General features: G+C 38.8%; 1 pseudogene; it reads left to right on the top strand.

Moving 5' to 3' along the window:
* The first annotated feature begins 15,812 nt into the window (after window positions 1-15,812).
* Window positions 15,813-15,888, top strand: LOC122232869 (annotated as a pseudogene).
* Window positions 15,889-17,366: the final 1,478 nt, after the last annotated feature.

Genomic DNA, 17,366 nt, shown 5'->3' with positions numbered 1-17,366 from the left:
GTCTCAATGACAGTGGCTTCCAAAGAAGACAGTAGTTGATCTTGACATCAGATCCAATTATTTGCAGAAGCTGTACCCCTCCTCTGTCAATGATTGTTTCCAGGGAACGGAGTCTGTGAGAGTATGTTCCTTTTTGTGGTGGTCCCCATTCATACTCCTGGATCTATTCATGTGTTCCAACCATTATTGAGTAATGGCTATTAGCACAGCCTTGTGTTAGACTGAGGAAATTGTGGTCTCAAAAACAAATAGAGTTCTAACTATTCACAGTCAAGTAAAGGAGACAGATATTATCTACCTATAGACACATATCTAAATCATTCCTTCCCTTCCCTTCCCTTCCCTTCCCTTCCCTTCCCTTCCCTTCCCTTCCCTTCCCTTCCCTTCTCTTTCTATTTCCATCACGATTAGTCAAGAAGAAAGAAGAATAAGCCTCTGTGTGGTTTTCAACCTCTTCTTCTTAGGACGGCTCTTCATTGTTCAGTTTTACTTTCGCATTTCAGGTAGAAAGAAAAGAAGAAGAAACCAGGGAAGCCAGATCAGGAAAGCAAAACTGACGGTAAAAATGCCCAGTGTATGGACTGTCTTCTCACTGGTCAAAATGTGTCAGGTGGCTACTGTGCTGCAAAAGAAACTGGGCTAGAGCTCTTCTGCCTGACCCACGGCCACCCTGGAGCAAACCGGTTTCTCCAATGAGACAGAATGGATGGTAACAAAGCAGCCTGCAGTCTCTGCCACATTATGCATCATCCCGTGCAGATGGGGCTTATCCACACAGGTTGGTCCAACCTGATGAACAGCTCTCAGGGTCAGCTAACTCGACAAAGAATGGTTAGAAGCCCAGATTCTGGAATCTGACTCATGGACCCGAACCCTAGGTCTGCCACTTGAGCTAGCTCTGTGACTTAACAAGGTATTGAACCAGACCATACCTTAACTTCCTCATTTTTAGGGATAACAATATTCCCTACCTCCTTGTGTTCATATGGCAATTGGCTAAGTGGACATAGATTAACTTTTAAGCGCTGAATTGGACTAGTGAGCATTTACTCTATTAGCTGTATTTTATATTAATCAAGCGATCTTTTTGTCTTGCTTCGCTTTCCCATATATATTTCCCTGCTGGACAAAAATGAACGGACCACTGATGTGATTAATTCCAGTTGGCTTGGCAGCTATGTCTCCATTGTACTTTAATCCATTTACTCTTCTGGCATATATCTGTTTTGTGTGAATGGAATAATGGTGCATTTGAGGAAACCAAATCAATCTGCACTACATAAAATTTCTGAACCTGCAGAGCTGAAAAACAAGATTCGTGTCCGTGGGGCAGGAACAACCTAGAAGGTGTGGCCCCTTAAATGGCAGTGATAATACTGCGCATATTGGTCCTCTCTTTCGCGGCTCTGAGAATCTCATATTCTTTTTATTACCCTATTATTAAAACACTTATGAGGTCTTAGTTAATACTCTCTTTGAAAGGCTCTTTAAAACCAAAGACCCACAATAAGCAAGATGGGGGGCCAGTTGTGGATTCTGAGTCTGGTTCTACCACTGACCCTCTGTTGGGCAATCTACACTCTATTCTCCGGGTCATTAACTTTCCTGACAGCTGCAGAATACCCCATAGGAACACTGCGTTGCCAGGCACTTTGCCCTGATCAAACTCATGGCTATTTCTTTATTGCATTACGGTTGCACAACACTAAACCCATGTGTCTTCATAAGCCCGAATTACTACTGGCAAGTGAGTTAGTCCTGAGAACTACAGAGAAATGTGTGTAATTTTTTTTTTCTTTGAAGACTGGTCTGAGCTTTTGGATAATTGAGTTACTTAAGTGTCCTTTGGTTGGAAAAATCTCAGTTACTAATTCCTAAGCAAAGATCCCTCTGTGCAAACTGCAAATTACATATCTCACAAAGCCCAAGTGTATACTGCCATCGGGGAGGACTTAAATTCCTTCTTGCCCCTCCTTCATAGATAGGAGTCCTTCAATATCTCTCTCATGGGTATAAATCGTACGTAGGTGGGGAATTCTGCCTCATTAAGAATAACTGGTCTCTACCTACTAAGTGCCAGTTGCCCTTGTATCAGGTGGCTATTGCTGCAAAATAAATTGCTGAAAAATGCAGTAGAGCGTAATAACAGCTATTCATTTCTTAGGCATTTGAAGGTTGGAGGCTCTGCTGATCTCAGGTGGGTCTGGTTTCTCTGATGAGAGCACAAGTTTGGACTCGAGGTGATTTTGCCTGCTCTGTTCCATGTTTATCTCACCTTCTTCTTAGAACCAGAAGACTGGGCATGGCCCTGTCTTGAAAATGACAGAAGTACTGACGTGATCAAAACCAGGCGAGCTCTTGAATCTGAGGCTGGTAGGAGCTGGCACACAAAACTGTCTGCCTCACACCGTGGGCCAAAGCCAGTTACAATTTTGAGCCCAGATTCCAGAGATGGGGAAATAGACCCTATGATTTTAGGTGGAGGAAATGCAAAGTTAAATGTCAAAAGTCAAAAGCTTTTGTATAAACTTCCCTTGACTACTGTAACAAATCACTATGCATTTAAGCCTAGAACAACGCACATTTATTCTTCTACATTGTGGGTGGTCAGAAATGCAAAATGGCTGAATGGCAACGGGTGGACATCAAGGTGTGGACGGGCCATTTTCCCCCTGGCGGCTATAGGCAAGAATCTGTTTTCTTGCCTTTTTCAGGTTCTAGAGATGCATTCGTTGCATTCCTTGGCTCATGCCTTCTCCCCACATCATCTCCACAGCTAGCAGAGCACCTGCTTTGGTGGTCACATAGCTTCTTCTGCATCAAACCTCCCTTTACCTTCCTCTTGTAAGGACACCTGTGATTATATCAAAGGCCCACTAGAATAATCCTGGATAGTTCCCAAAAGTAGCATTCGCAGGTTTCAGGGATTAACATCTGGATATCTCTGGGGGCCATTATGAAGCTGACCACAAACTTGGAAATGGGGAGAGATGAGGCATTGGGGCCACTACTGCGACCTATACACACCCACTCAGACACCCCAAACGCCCTCCCCTATTTCCGAATGTTTCTGTGGAAAGCAATGCCACCCTGAGTAGAGAGCCTCGTTTAGTATTTAGTACTGCAAGGATAGGAAAGAAAAAGAAATGAAAATACCACAAAGGCAGTCAAGTAGGTACTCAATATTCTGTCATGCAAAAATCAAGTTGTAAGGAAGAAATCACATAGCAAAATGACCCAGACATGTGTGGTTCTCTCGCCCAGGAGGAGCTCATAAGACTGAAAATATAGCAATAAATCAGCAGATTACTTTTCCTTCATCCAATATATCTTATGGAATGCCTTCTAAGTAATAGAAAATAGAGCAGAGAAGGAAATCAGTAGAAACCCAGGAACCTCATGAGTTCATCTATGTGTATTTTGATTGGGAACAGCAGAGCTGGGAACAGAAAGAAGGCAGAGCGGTGGATGGACGGAGCAGGGTGGAGAGCCTACGTCCAAGAGGGTGCATGGGGCCAGCTCCTGCAGGCCAGCGGTGACACTAGCTCTTCCTGTGTGTCAGACAGGCTCTCAGGGGACGGGTTTTTGCAAAGGCTTGTCATATGTGACGTCTTTCAGAACAAGAACACCGCTGGCGGTGCTGCTGGAAGAACAGGGGACAGCAGGGGTGGTTATCGAACAGGAGCAATGATCCCTACACGGACAGTGGCCTAGACCAGGACGACAGTGGCGGAGTCGGGCAAAGAGGAATGGCTCTTTGTCAGAGCGCCAAGGTACTACAGAAGTGAACCTTCAGACTTCTGCAAGTGTATGGATACATCGAATGTGACCCTCCGATCATACCGACTTCCCCTCATCCTCAGGTCCTACTCTGGTCCCAGGGAGCCACGTTGGTTGTCTATGTGTGTCAAGACTGTGGGACACACACACATGCGCACACACACACACACAGATATACCTAAGTATGTGTGTGTACACTCACGTATATTTGACGGAAATGGGATCACACTGTAGATACTCTCCCACAACTTGAATTTTTAAAAAATTATTTATTTCTTTAGAGAGAGAGAGAGAGAGAGGAGAGTGAGCAGGGGAGGCGTGGAGAGGGAAGGGGAAAAAGATTCGCAAGCAAGCCCTGTGCTGTCAGCACAGAGCCTGCCATGAGACTCAAACCCACAAACTGTGAGATCGTGACCTGAGCTGAAACCAAGAGTCCGTCGCTTAACGGGCTGAGCCACCCAGGCGCCCCACAACTTAAATAGTTTATTTTATTTTTTAATGTTCTAATTAGTAACAGCTGTCTGTGGTTTAACTGGGTTCAAACCTGCCTTTCCGGGTTACTAGCTTTGTGATTTGGGCCTAATTCTTTAACTTTTATAAGCCTCAATATTTTTATTAACAAAAGGTGTGCAATAGTAGAAGGCCACAGAATAGGATAATATATACACACCCTTTTCGCAAAATCTAGAACATGATCCAGTTTCGATACATGTTATTGGTAACGCAACTGCTGCTGATTAACACGCCTTAAAGGACTTTCAGCTTTAAAGGCAAAGCTATTACTTTCGACATTTCAGTATTAGGTTTAGTGCCTGCTTAGTTTTCTGAAAGATTCCTTTCATCAAATTAAGGGACTTCCACTCCCAGATTAATAATAACTGGGGTCTGTCTGCTTATTTATTAAAGTCTGAAATTACTTTGGTTTCCAGAAAGTTTTTTATTGTTTTTCTGATTCTTGGCATTATTATTATTATTTTTTTTTTCTTAAAAAGAACTCTACTTTTCACGATGTAAGACTTGGTCGGCCTTCTTTTGGGTTTGGGGGTGGATGTTTGTATCTGTGTTAATGACCCAGGTCGTTCTATGTTTTAATGGCTGTGCGTATGCACATACGTGCGTATGTTGTCTCTATTGGGCTTTGATGGAATGGTGTAGGAAATTGTGGAACTTCCTATTTATTTTGATGTTCTGGAACCCCATGAGTGTAATCTTTTTCTAAAAAAAATCTTCTTAGAGGCCCTATAAAACAATTGATGCCAGTTTTATTTGGGGGGAATATCGGTGAAATTTATCTGCATCTTAAATACGTTCAGTAGGAATATGAAGGTTTTCTGCTTTTTTCTGTGTCAACCTGGGAATTCATGGTTACCTATCAAATGACAAATTTGGGCCAAAATTCCAAAAGTGCTAGATGAGAATCATGTTGAACCCTTGCTGTCTTTTCCTAGTATAATGGGTGTTATGACGCCTTCCTATAATGAAGACAATAATTAACAAAGCTTACTGAGGTCATCAATAGTGGCTCAGCAGAGATGCGGCCACCTGAAACTTTTCGTCAGTACAAAACCATTACATCATTAAGTTCTGGGATGCAGTTTCCCCACTGTGTTCCGCGTAGTCTGCTTATTCAATTAGTATTTCTTTAACTCAAGCATAATTTAGGTAAGAAAACATTAAGCATATTTTATGTGCGTATTTGATACATATTATTCTTTTGATAATACCTATTTGTAATGCTTTACAGCCAGAATATAAGGCTGGCATTAATTTTACATCGGCGAATTTATCAGGTTTTCATTTTCCTTTGTAAAATTTACTTTGTAGGGCAAAATGTGTACTACCTGTCTACAAAATATATGATTTTCACATTAATCAATTGTTCTAAAGTTTTGCTTGCTTTTGGCCCCTGGCTCTGCTTGTAGGGGAGCTATAATTCCAGCTAAAGTGATTAAATATTACCATTTTCTTTCTCCTTTTGTCTTGATGTGTTTTGTGTGTGTATGTGTGTGCATGTGCAATACTGCTGGGGCACACGACTTTTTAAAATCGCTTTTGTCGTTTGTATTTTCCATCAGTATAATACACACCATCTGGTTACAATTAATGATTTTGATTTGAAATCTATTTTAAATGATATTCGTATTTCTATACCAGCTGTTCATGTGTGTGTGTGATATTAACATTTTGCTTTCAAACTTCCTGCAGATTATGTTAGGTATGTCTATAAAAACAACATGATTTAGACTTTTCTTGTGCATCCTATCCCCACATTCCCCATAGGACGAGCCTCTAAGGAAATTAGTAAGTACACATTTGTTGTCATGAATTGACTTATCTATTCTTTTTTCTGCCCCTTTATTTTGTCTGTTTTCTTCTGTTTTCTTCGTATTTCTCCATTTCCAAGAAGTCACTTATTCCTCTTTTATTATGATTTCTCTCCTTATGTTTAACATATCGGCCACTTTTTGAATTCACTGCATTAACTGTGGGGTTGGCTGTTGTTTATCATTGTTGCCATCCGTGTTGTATTTAGAGCATCTTTGGATTTGCAGAAAGGTTTGACTTTCTGTTTAACCTCACAGATGAGCACCCTCATCGATCAATATTAATATGCAGACTCTACTGCCTTAGCCAAAAATTCCTTTACTTTGACAATGAACTTGCATTTTACCAGGAAGAGGAGAATGAAAACAGAGAGGGAAACATGAACCCTGGGATGGTTTTCCTCCAGGAGCACAGGTAGGTATCTTCAGGTGCCGAGGTTGTGGCCCAGGGCAAGGGCGGGGTTTGGAAGAGAAAACACTTCAGGGATTAATCTGGGGATTTCCCCTGAGCAAACTTCCATTTAGGCAGTTGCATTTATGTTTCCTTAACCTTGAGTTAAAAAAAAGAGGAGTCATCTTGTCTCAAGAAGAAATAGAGCTTCCCGGAGTCCTTTATTTAATGGTATAACTTCCCACATGACAGACCACTGTCCACTGGGGAGTCTAATCTGGGGGACATTCCCAAGATTTTCTGGGAAAATCTCATATTTCAAAACTTCTCGAAAAAAAAAAAGTTCTCTCCACTCACAGAAGATAAGAACTTCTATAAGTCTCCAGGTTTTGCCAACTGTCTGATTCCAGTAGACGTGTTTTTCGGAAGCCTCTCTCTCTCTCTCTCTTTTTCAGTTGATGGCACTGTTCCTAGATTTCCACTGCTGTGATGGACTTATTTTATTTTACTTCTTTTCACAGATATTTGGCAATGAAGGAGTAGTAAACTCACATTTCCATCGAATAATTTGAAATTCCTCATTTATTAAGCTTTTAATTTTTTAATGTTATTTGGAAATTTATACCTTATTGAAAGTCAAAAAATATATGACACCTATAAATATACTTTTTATCAAAGAATTTTAATCTAAGACTACCAGGTGGTCTGAAATTTCAATTTGGATTCTATATCCTTTGCATTTGAAATTGGTTTGTGTAAAAGGTGCATTATTCTGAAATGAGTTGTTTTTCTTCCTCAAAGTTGACATAAACAGAGATGAAAGAATTTTTAAAATTTATCATTTTTTCTATGTGTCTGTGTGAATTACATCATAAATTATTTAAATGTATTAACTGAAAACATATTTAATTGTGACATTAGGTTTTAGGCAGTCATTTTTAACTTGCATTTTCAAAGAAAACTGCATATTAACAACTATGTGGCTATTAGAAATTCTCATATTAATATTTCTAAAATGCAAATAAAGTAACTCAAACCCCTCCAAGTTGAAGAAACACTGTTACTCATTGACAGAGGTCCTCTTCTAAGTTAATGCTCTATCAATTGTACACAAAAGAAAAATTCTGGGGTGATTTAGTGGGGCGAGAGAAAAATGGTTTTTCTATTAATCAATGTAATCCAAATGAATCTTTTAATCAAATTAATCTGATCACAATTTTAAATATATTTTCAAAAGTGCAACTAAAAACTCCATAAAGCCACTATTTTCTGAAGTTTTTATTCTAGGGACACTGAAATGAGGATACTTGTATATTAGAACCTCCTTGTTTATTTGCCTGATGCTATGGACTGAATTGTGTCTCCCAAATTCATATGCTAAGGCCCTAACCCCCAGTGTCTCAGAATGTGATTGCATTTGGAGCTAAGGCTGTTGAGGATATGATTAAGTTAAATGGGGCCATTAGGTTGCACCTTAATACATTCGGACTGGTATTCTCATAAGAAACGAGGATTTGGGCACACACAGAGACAGAGGGAGGACTATTTGAAAAGCAGAAGAGGAGTGGGTGGCATCCACAAGCCAAAGAGAGAGGCCTCAGTGGAAACCAACCCTGCTGACATTTGCGGGGTGAGAAGGGAGAGGTCTAGCCTCCAGAACTAAGAGAAAATTAATTTTCTGCTGCTTACGCCACCCCATCTGTGGTATTTTGTTATGGGAGCCCAAGCCAACTTATACACACGGGGACATCAAATGATATAATTATGGCAGGTGCACCTGTTTTAAAGCTTCTCAGGAAACACAATAGATAAATGGGTTATACAGCATCATGTTTAGCTTGAATTGTGACATTTTTCTCTTACTGTTCTTTAAAAGGAAATGCAATCTTACTTCACCCTTTTAAAAATAAGCTATATGCCGATTTGCCCTAATGCAACACTGTTCTTAAACTGAAAATTTAAGAACAGAGGTAAAACACAATCTTTTCAGCAATATGTCACAGAAACATCTAGACAAAAGTTTAATTATTCTACTCATGAAAGAGTCTCAAAAGGACTCTGTTATCTGTTCTTATATTAAACACAAATCAAGATATTTTGGTTAAATGGTTTCTGAGCGGGCGGAGCTGTGTAACATTAAATTAAAAATAGGGAGATTGACAAATAGAGAGAGATATGCTAACATTCACGCAATAGAGTAGCATCACATTGATTTTAAAAAGCAGAAATCTTAAATCGTCAACCTTGAGAATTACAGTGATATAGAGCCATGCATCTTGATAGCTGTACAATGAATCTTTATATGGGTTAATAATTGCTGTCCATATGCATCACCCAAGATTACTAAGAAGAAATACTTTTTGTGTATGCTATTAATGATAACACATTTTTAGAATGGTTCCATTGAAATGAACATAAATAGATTTTTTTGTCAAAAGAATAAACTTTAAACCATGTAGAAATATATGATTTGAGAGTTTAGAAGGATTTATTTTCAAAGATTTACTATTTATTCAAGGTTATATTTTATAAGTCCCACACATATATTATCAGGAATAAAAACAAAGAGCAAATATATAATATTACAAATTGTAAGTAAGCATTAAAATAATCCTATGCACCATGTTTTGAAAGCACTAATACGTAAATTTTAGCTGAGAAATGGCTGAGAAAAAATAGAAATAGAATACACAGCAAGATTCCAAAGTGTCATACTCTGAAGGACCATGAAAAAAAAATCCCCAGCAAAACATAGTATCTAATGAAATATCCTATAAATATGATATTAAATATCAAAACGATGTTAAACAAGTAAGTCATGCACTGTTTAACCTGGAAGGTATTTTAGTTTAAATTTTTTTCATGTTTATTTATTTTGAGGGAGATGGAGACAGCATGAGCAGGGGACAAGTAGAGACAGAGAAGGAAAGAGAGAATCCCAAGCAGGCCCTGTGCTGTCAGTTCAGAGCCTGTCGTGGGGCTAGAACTCACAAAACCGTGAGATCATGACCTGAGCCAAAATTAAGAGTTGGATGCTTAATCGACAGAGTCGCCCAGACGCCCCTAACTTGGAAGGTATTTGAGATGAATAATGTAATCCAAACTCCCCAACCCACACCCAGAACCTCACTTCACAAACCACACGCACACACATACAGACACACACACACAGCTTTTGGGGGGAAACCTTGTGCATGGGGAAACCTAAGACAACAAAGTTCACTAAGCAGAAACGCACAGAACTTCTCAACAGAGAATGAAAAACTACAGGTGCTGGAAGGCATTTTAATGATAAACTTTTAATTCCGTCATCTAAAAAAATGATACCAGGGGCACCTTGATAGCTCGGTCAGTCACGCAACCAACTCTGATTTCAGCTCAGGCTCTGATCTCAGGAGTTAGTCGGATGGAACCCCACGTCGGGCTCTGCATTGACAGCAGGGAGCCTGCTCGGGATGCTCTCTCTCTTTCTCTTTCTGCCCTCCCTCTCTCTGCTTATGTTTTCTCTCTCTCAAAATAAATAAATGAAATTTACAAATTACATGAATTAAAAAAAAAGATGCCAATGTTAAATAACCTAGAATCACAGTTAGGCATGCTAACTACCATATACATATATGTTATATGTAACATATACATATACACATATATGTTACATATACATATATGTTACATATACATATATGTTACATATGTGTATGTATATACATATATGTTACATATATATGTTACATATACATATATGTTATATATGTATGTATATAACAAGAAAGGCAATTTCATTGCCTAAAACAAAAAAATACACCTCTCCTATACTGTCTGAAATTACAACTTCCCTTAATTAAAGTATACCATTTTCTGAAGTTATCTGCAATTGCTGTTTGCTAACCTGCAGGGTAGTAGTTACGTTGTTTGGAGTGGAAAGAATATCAGGAGGAACGAGCAAGTGTTTAAAAACAAAGCATGATTGTGGAGAACAGAACTCGATGAGGTTGGAGTCAGGCCAATTATGAGGGAAGAACAGAGAGTCTCTGTGAGTTGGCCTGGGTAGAATCAAAGTGGGAGGAGGCAGAAAAGGAAGGGCAGCGGGTGGTAAAGATTAACTTTCGTGAATTTTCAATTTGATCTAGGTCTAGAAAATTCTCCACCCCAACATAAGGTTATAGTGTTACCTCCTCCTTAGATCTTTTCATATATTACTACATATTTCATACACACACACACACACACACACACACACACATCTTTTCTCTTCTTTCATGAGGCTCCTTAATTTTATTTCTGATTGTGAGGTTCTGGATTGAGGAGAGTCAACATTCATAACCCTGAAATATTTAATAAGTCAGAAAGACAAAAGAATACATAAGGCAGAAGTTTTTCATTAGGCTTCCCTGAAAACATGGGTTAACAATTTAGCCCTAACCTGAAATGCCCTAAATTCTTTAAATCGACAAAGTAGGAGAACTAAAAATTGTGAGCATCTGTTCAGACTCACAAATTCATCGCAGCACAAAACAGACTTATGAAACATTTTCCAGCACAGAAATACAACAGGCATGTATGGAAATGATGTGAACAATTTCGCAAGGGCTCAGGCCCGCCTGGACCAATGGCGCCTTTCCAGCCCTTCTGCCCCACTGACTGCTTTCTGTCTTTATCCTAAGGTGTTAAGGACAAGTTGCTTTTTTTTTTTTCTTTTTGAACCAAGAAATAGGACTTTAAATAACCCACAGTGGCTTTAAGTAAATGTTTTAATGCAAGTTTGGCAAAACACACCTATAATCCAGGAAAGGCGGTCGGATAACTTCTTTTCCTCTTTGATTTTAGGCCATTTTTATTAGCAGGTTCTTAGTAAGCCTGAGGTCTATATTTAACCCTATTCTGTGACACGGCATTCTGTTGATTTATTGTTGGTGAAGATGTGATAAAACACAATAGAGAGAGGTGGAGATGAATCAAATTTCATTAAATACCTGTGAACTGAGGCAATGCAGAGATCAAAGGGGTGTGTGTGTGTGTGTGTGTGTGTGTGTGATGCAAATCAGGCCTTTTCACTCTCCTGTTTCAGATCAGTCAGTTCCCTTCTGCTCCTGAATTTGCTCTTCCTTTGTCCTCACTGTGGCCACAAAGCTCAACAGGAACTGACTTCTAGTAGCTTTCTGGACAGAAGCCACAGCAGCCTCTTCTCTGTTACTTAAAATCCCTGGGCTCCTGATGGCCCGAGGGCCTCTGGCTGCGCTTCCCTTTCCAGCATTTTCTCCCATCCTCACCTCCTCAATTCCTAACCATTCTTGACAACACATCTCAAGCATCCTTTAGGGCCTGTAGAACCTCCTCTACTTTCTGGCAGGTTCTTGCTGCCACCTACCATTTCACTGTGGCAAGAATACTCCAACTGGACTTGAATAGCGCCCCATGTGATTTTTGTTAAAGGTCACACTCACCCACAAGAATGCGTTCCTGGAAGAGCAAGGACTGTGTATTTCTTGCTCACTGCTGGGACGTGGCTCTTATTATACTACCTCATTCAGTGAGGGCAGTCAAGAAATGCATCTCCGTTTAATGGAGGAAACAATGAAACAAAAAGCAGACGGCAACAAAATTCGAGATAACAACGGTACGTCTAATATAAAAAACAACTGTCCTAACAAAGGATAGAGGGCACTATTTTCACAGCAGTACCTGGTAAGCTGACCTAGGGTCTGGAGAAGTGTTCTGAGCCAACAATGTCCGAGTTCATCGTCCTAGTCCAATCTTATTGTAAATAGATCTCATCACACTTGGAATAGCATATTGTGGGTGGAAAACAATGTCCCCTTCGTCCCCACCTAGGTTTTTTGGCCAACATAATACTTAAATTGACATCAGACACATTAACACTAGAAAACAAATTCGATTTCACACGTCCAGGGGCCCCGTAAAATATGTGCCTCAAAGGCAGTCAGGTAATAGAGACTTATATGCCACCCTGAGCTAAGGAGAAATGGGGGTGGGGTATGGGGTTTCAAAGGGGAAGAAGACAATTCACAGGAAGATGTGAAGACCAAATGTTTGGGAAGCAAATGTTCGCCATGCCATGTAGATATCTGTCTTTCTGATATAAATTATTTTTTTTGTGGTAATAGCTCTCTTCCTGGTACTGGTCTCCTGTCTAAACTCCTTTAGGCAGGCAAGGGAGAGGTAACAAGCTTTTCCGGAGTCTCTTGGGTCATAATTGCCTTCAGCTCGGAACAACTCCCATACCAATGTGGCACCTTCTGGGGTGACCTATTCACCTCCCCCTCACTATCCAATTCTGAACCTTGACATTAAGGAAAACATTAAAATCCTGAGCAGCGGGTGACCCTATCGTCATAGAGTAGTAGCTAGACTTTGGCAGATACCTAAATAGCTATGAAGATAAGGGGGTTTAGATTGATTCTTTATGACTCCAGAGAAAAATTGGGTCGGGTTTTGGTTGAAAGCAGAACAACAATCTGAATTATCTATTATCTTCTGGAGGTACTGAGTGCCTGTCCCAGGAGGCCCAGAAGCAGAAGTTGAGTGACCGACTCATGGGCCAAGAATCAAAGCTGAAATGGATGGTGGAGAAGAGCTCTGAGTGGTAGAGTTTTTTGTTGTTGTTTGATTTTTGGTTTTTCTTTTTGTTTTTGTTTCTTCTGACAAACATTTCAATTTGGACATGAGAAATGTCAGTGATTCTTACAATTCCTAAGATCATGACACAGGTCTTAACAGCTTGCTAAGTCACTGCCCCTCTCAATCATTTGCACCTCCCTTCCCTGCCATGAGCTATTAGGAAGAAAGCGAATTTATAATTTGAGCAAACATCAGTGTTAAAAAGTAGGTTGCAGAGATAAGGTATTCGAGTACCTTTGCAAAGATTGTACTCTGTTTGAATTAATGTCTTTTCAAATTTGTCATTGCCAAAAAGGTATCTATACTAGTATTGCTTGAAGGAACTTTTGGAAATTTTACTAATATAGCAACACTATTTTGAACTAAGCCAGCTGATGCCATATGCTTCTAGAGAATTACCCCATCATTACCATATGTCAGTGTCTGGAGATTATTGTTGGAGTACCTAGATTCCTTGAAAAAATGTACAAGATGTTTCTGAGTCTGGGATACCCAATTGGCTGAGTTATTAATCTCACACTGAAGTATTAATAGACATATCAGGGAATTTCTGCTTCTGGCCAATTAAATTATGTGTGCATGTTTTGGTAAATGTGTGCCTGTATGAAATTCAACACAATAGAGGGTTGATTTTGAGATAAGTCTGGAGTGAACAAGAAATTTCCAATTAAAAAAAAATAAAACCTTAATCACAATATCCCGTCATTATTCTCGTACATGCAGAATTCTCCTGAGATCTCTGTTCATGATTTCCCGAAGTGGGCTGATCTGGCCACGGGGGATACAAGTGTTGTTGTAGTTCATTATCACAGGTATGAAGTTTGACTTACTTCCATGTTTTTTTTTTTTTATGGACTATAATGAGATTGTGAAGGACTTCAGAATCTGACATATTATATGTTAATAGATAGACCCATTATCTAATCTGCTGGTGTGTTTTGAATAGATGTTAATTCTGGTCTTTTCATCCTTTCAAGATTAAGTCCACCTGCCAAATTATTCTGTCCAAGAGATAAGAGTGTTAAATTTAAATTTTTTGTGGATCCTTTCTCATCTGCTGCAGTAATTATTTCTCATATTGACATTTTATATGTTTTTTAGTGAATCCATCCCTATATATTTATTTTTTGTCCTACTATTATATAAGGGCAGTTACCATCACCATGAGCCATACACAACTATCATCATTAGCTAATTATCTCAGATTTTCATTTGACATGTTTATAACTATCAGCATGATAGCCACATCTTTTTTTTTTTTTAATTTTCTCAGTCCTATATCCAGATCTAGTATTGTTTTGATCAAGATAAAGCTTTGTGTTTTTTTCTTTTCTTTTCTTTCCCCTTGGATTTTTGAACAGCTGTACTACTCTTTCCCCTCAGATTTCTTCCCTCTATGCTATCCTCTGACCATGGTTTCTAAAATTAGATTACAAGAGTGCTTTTTTTTCCCCCCTCATCTATCTGGCTTTAGGTGACTAGTAAACACTCTGACATACAATTGCAGAATTTTAAGGGACCAGAGGCATGGGAAAATACCAATCAGAAATGAGGACAAATTTCAAAATTACGACTTATAGAAAGTATGCACAAAGATCAGGCAAGCATTTGATTTGTTGCTTTGGGATGTGTTTATACAAAGGACTTGTCCTTTTGAAATGATACCTGACATTTAAGTAAGCCTGTTGGTAGTGGGTAGAAGATTCTCCGTCCTCAAAGCAAAGGGCAAAAGACTGTGGACTTTGAAAAACTCCCTGCCCACGTTTCCTGGAGACTATTTGATATTCTCAAAATCTTATGGTGGCTTCAAAAGAATATTAGTCCTTTTATCAAGAAAGAAAAAAGAATGGCTTAGAACAGTGCTTTTCCAACAGTGCTCTGTCTAGCCCTAGGATTTCAAATCTCCATATCGTTGTGGATGAGGAGGAGGAGGAGACGTGTTTACTGGAAGAGAAACCTAAAGTCAGCGGGTGCCAATTAGCGAACGCAGGTGGCCTACTCACAAAGAAAATCTTCTGCGAACTCAGGCATAACTTAGTGTGCATGACACATCACGTTGTTCAACGTCTCTCCAGCTTAAAACTGCGTCCCTCCGGTCTGCACTTTTGTTTCTTCTCCCATTTTTAAGGACTCGTGACTAAATCGCACCTGCACACATAATCCGGGATCATGTTCCCGTCTTAATTTCATCTACAGCCCTAATTACCATTTGCTGGGTGACATATCACATCTATAGATTCTGGGGATTAGAATCTGGACATCTTTGAGGGGACCTTCTTTTGCTTACCACCAAGTTCTAAGGTTTGTTTTTTTCCTTTACTTTGAATAATTTTAGGTTAGTAAAATCTAAATTTCATGGCACATACTTTTTTGTCCTTAGCAGTTTAAACATTCTGTTGAGTAATAATTTTCAGGAAACAAAAAGGATACAGTAACATAAAATGTGCAAATTTGTATATTTATACATTTGTGAGTGTCTAGAATTATATATATATATATATATACACACATATATTCAATAAATCAATATAAAATATATAATATATATAAATATATGTAGTCAATCCCCTGGGCACATATTATGTGCAAAGCACAGTACTTGTGACTATAAATAGAGCAGACACAATCTCTGTACTAAAATTACAATCCAGTGAAAATGAAGGATCAAAAAAGATACAATCGCTTCTCGGCCTTTTGGCTAAGATCAAGTGTAGGATCAAACAAGATACACAAATCATTGTATTTTAAACATCTGAAATGACTGAATGTATGAAAACAAAATGTATTCAGGGGCTCCTGGGTGGCTCAGTCCATTAAGTGGCCGGCTTTGACTCAGGTCATGATCTCACAGTTCATGGGTTCAAGCGTCGTATGGAGCTCTGTGCTGACAGCTCGGAGTCTGGAGCCTGTGTCTCTCTCTTTGTTCCTCCCCTGCTCATTCTCTGTCTCTCTCTCTCTCTCAAAAATAAATAAACATGAAAAAAAAATTTTAAATTAAAAAAATATATTCAAAATCTGTAATGATTGTTTAGCTTATAACTGGAGAAATGTCATGTTTGACTTTTCTATTTTTTCTCTTACTTCAAGCCTGAGCTGAATACAAGTTTGATTTTTCATACATAAAGAAAAATAATATTGTGTGAGAGAACTGTGTTTAGAAGCAGTTGGTCAATATCTCAATATTATATTTGGCAATTCTCTTAAGGTTAAGTGAATGGTCTTTGAGATAATACCCAATCTCATTACTTTCATAAATTTATGTGGTTTATGCTTGCTCTTTAAGAAGTTAGATATTAACATTGTCATATCATATTTAAGGAAATATGAGAAATGGATGTGGGTACACTAAATGTTTTGAAATAACATTTAAAGACATATTAATATAAAGTAAATATTAAAATTAGCCCAAGTCCCAAAGACCAGAAGATGCTGATAGTGTTTGCTTAGAATATTTCAATTATTCTAAAACAGGTGAAGGCAGAAATATGCAAAGCTCCCATGACAGAGTAGAGAAGGCTGTTTTTGCCAGCAAGTTTCATCATCACATAGTCTTCTCACTATACCATCTGACATTTTTTTGCCCAGAATATTTCTAAGGTTTTGTAGAAATTAGAATCAGAGAATGTTATAGCAAATAGAGCTCTCAGGACCACACAATGGTTTTCCTTGTGCTTTTGTTTTTAATAAACTTTTTGTTTAATGTTTATTTATTTTTCAGAGAGAGAGAGAGAGAGAGAGAGAGTGGGGCAGGGGCAGAAAGAGAGGGAGACACAGAATCCGAAGCAGGCTCCAGGCTCTGGCTGTCAGCACAGAGCCCGACGCCGGACTCGAACCCTCCAACAGTGAGACCATAACCTGAGCTGGAGGCTTAACCAATGGGGCCACCCAGGTGCCCCTGTGTTTTTTGCCTTTTTAAATGAAGAGACTGAACTCAACTGACACCCTGAGTTTAAGGCTGACAGTCAAGTATTTTTCCAGGCAGAGAGAACTACTTGTCTCTCAGTAATTCAACATGGACACCATTTCCTGTTCACTTCCATGGACATCAAATGTTTTTTTGGCATAAATGCTATTTGGACAAAATAAACCTATGACTATGTTGACCATCTGTTGGCTTATATAAAGCTTCCAATTTCACTTAGATCTTACCGATTAAATCTTTAAGATATAATTTAAAGCAGCAATTAAAATATAAAATTTTATTTTTTCTGGTTATAATTATAGAACTTTTA

The sequence above is a fragment of the Panthera tigris genome, chromosome D3, assembly GCF_018350195.1.
Source record: "Panthera tigris isolate Pti1 chromosome D3, P.tigris_Pti1_mat1.1, whole genome shotgun sequence".
NCBI classification, from domain to species: Eukaryota; Metazoa; Chordata; class Mammalia; order Carnivora; family Felidae; genus Panthera; species Panthera tigris.
Note: the sequence above shows the minus strand (reverse complement) of the source record. Positions and strands in the feature narration are given on the sequence as shown.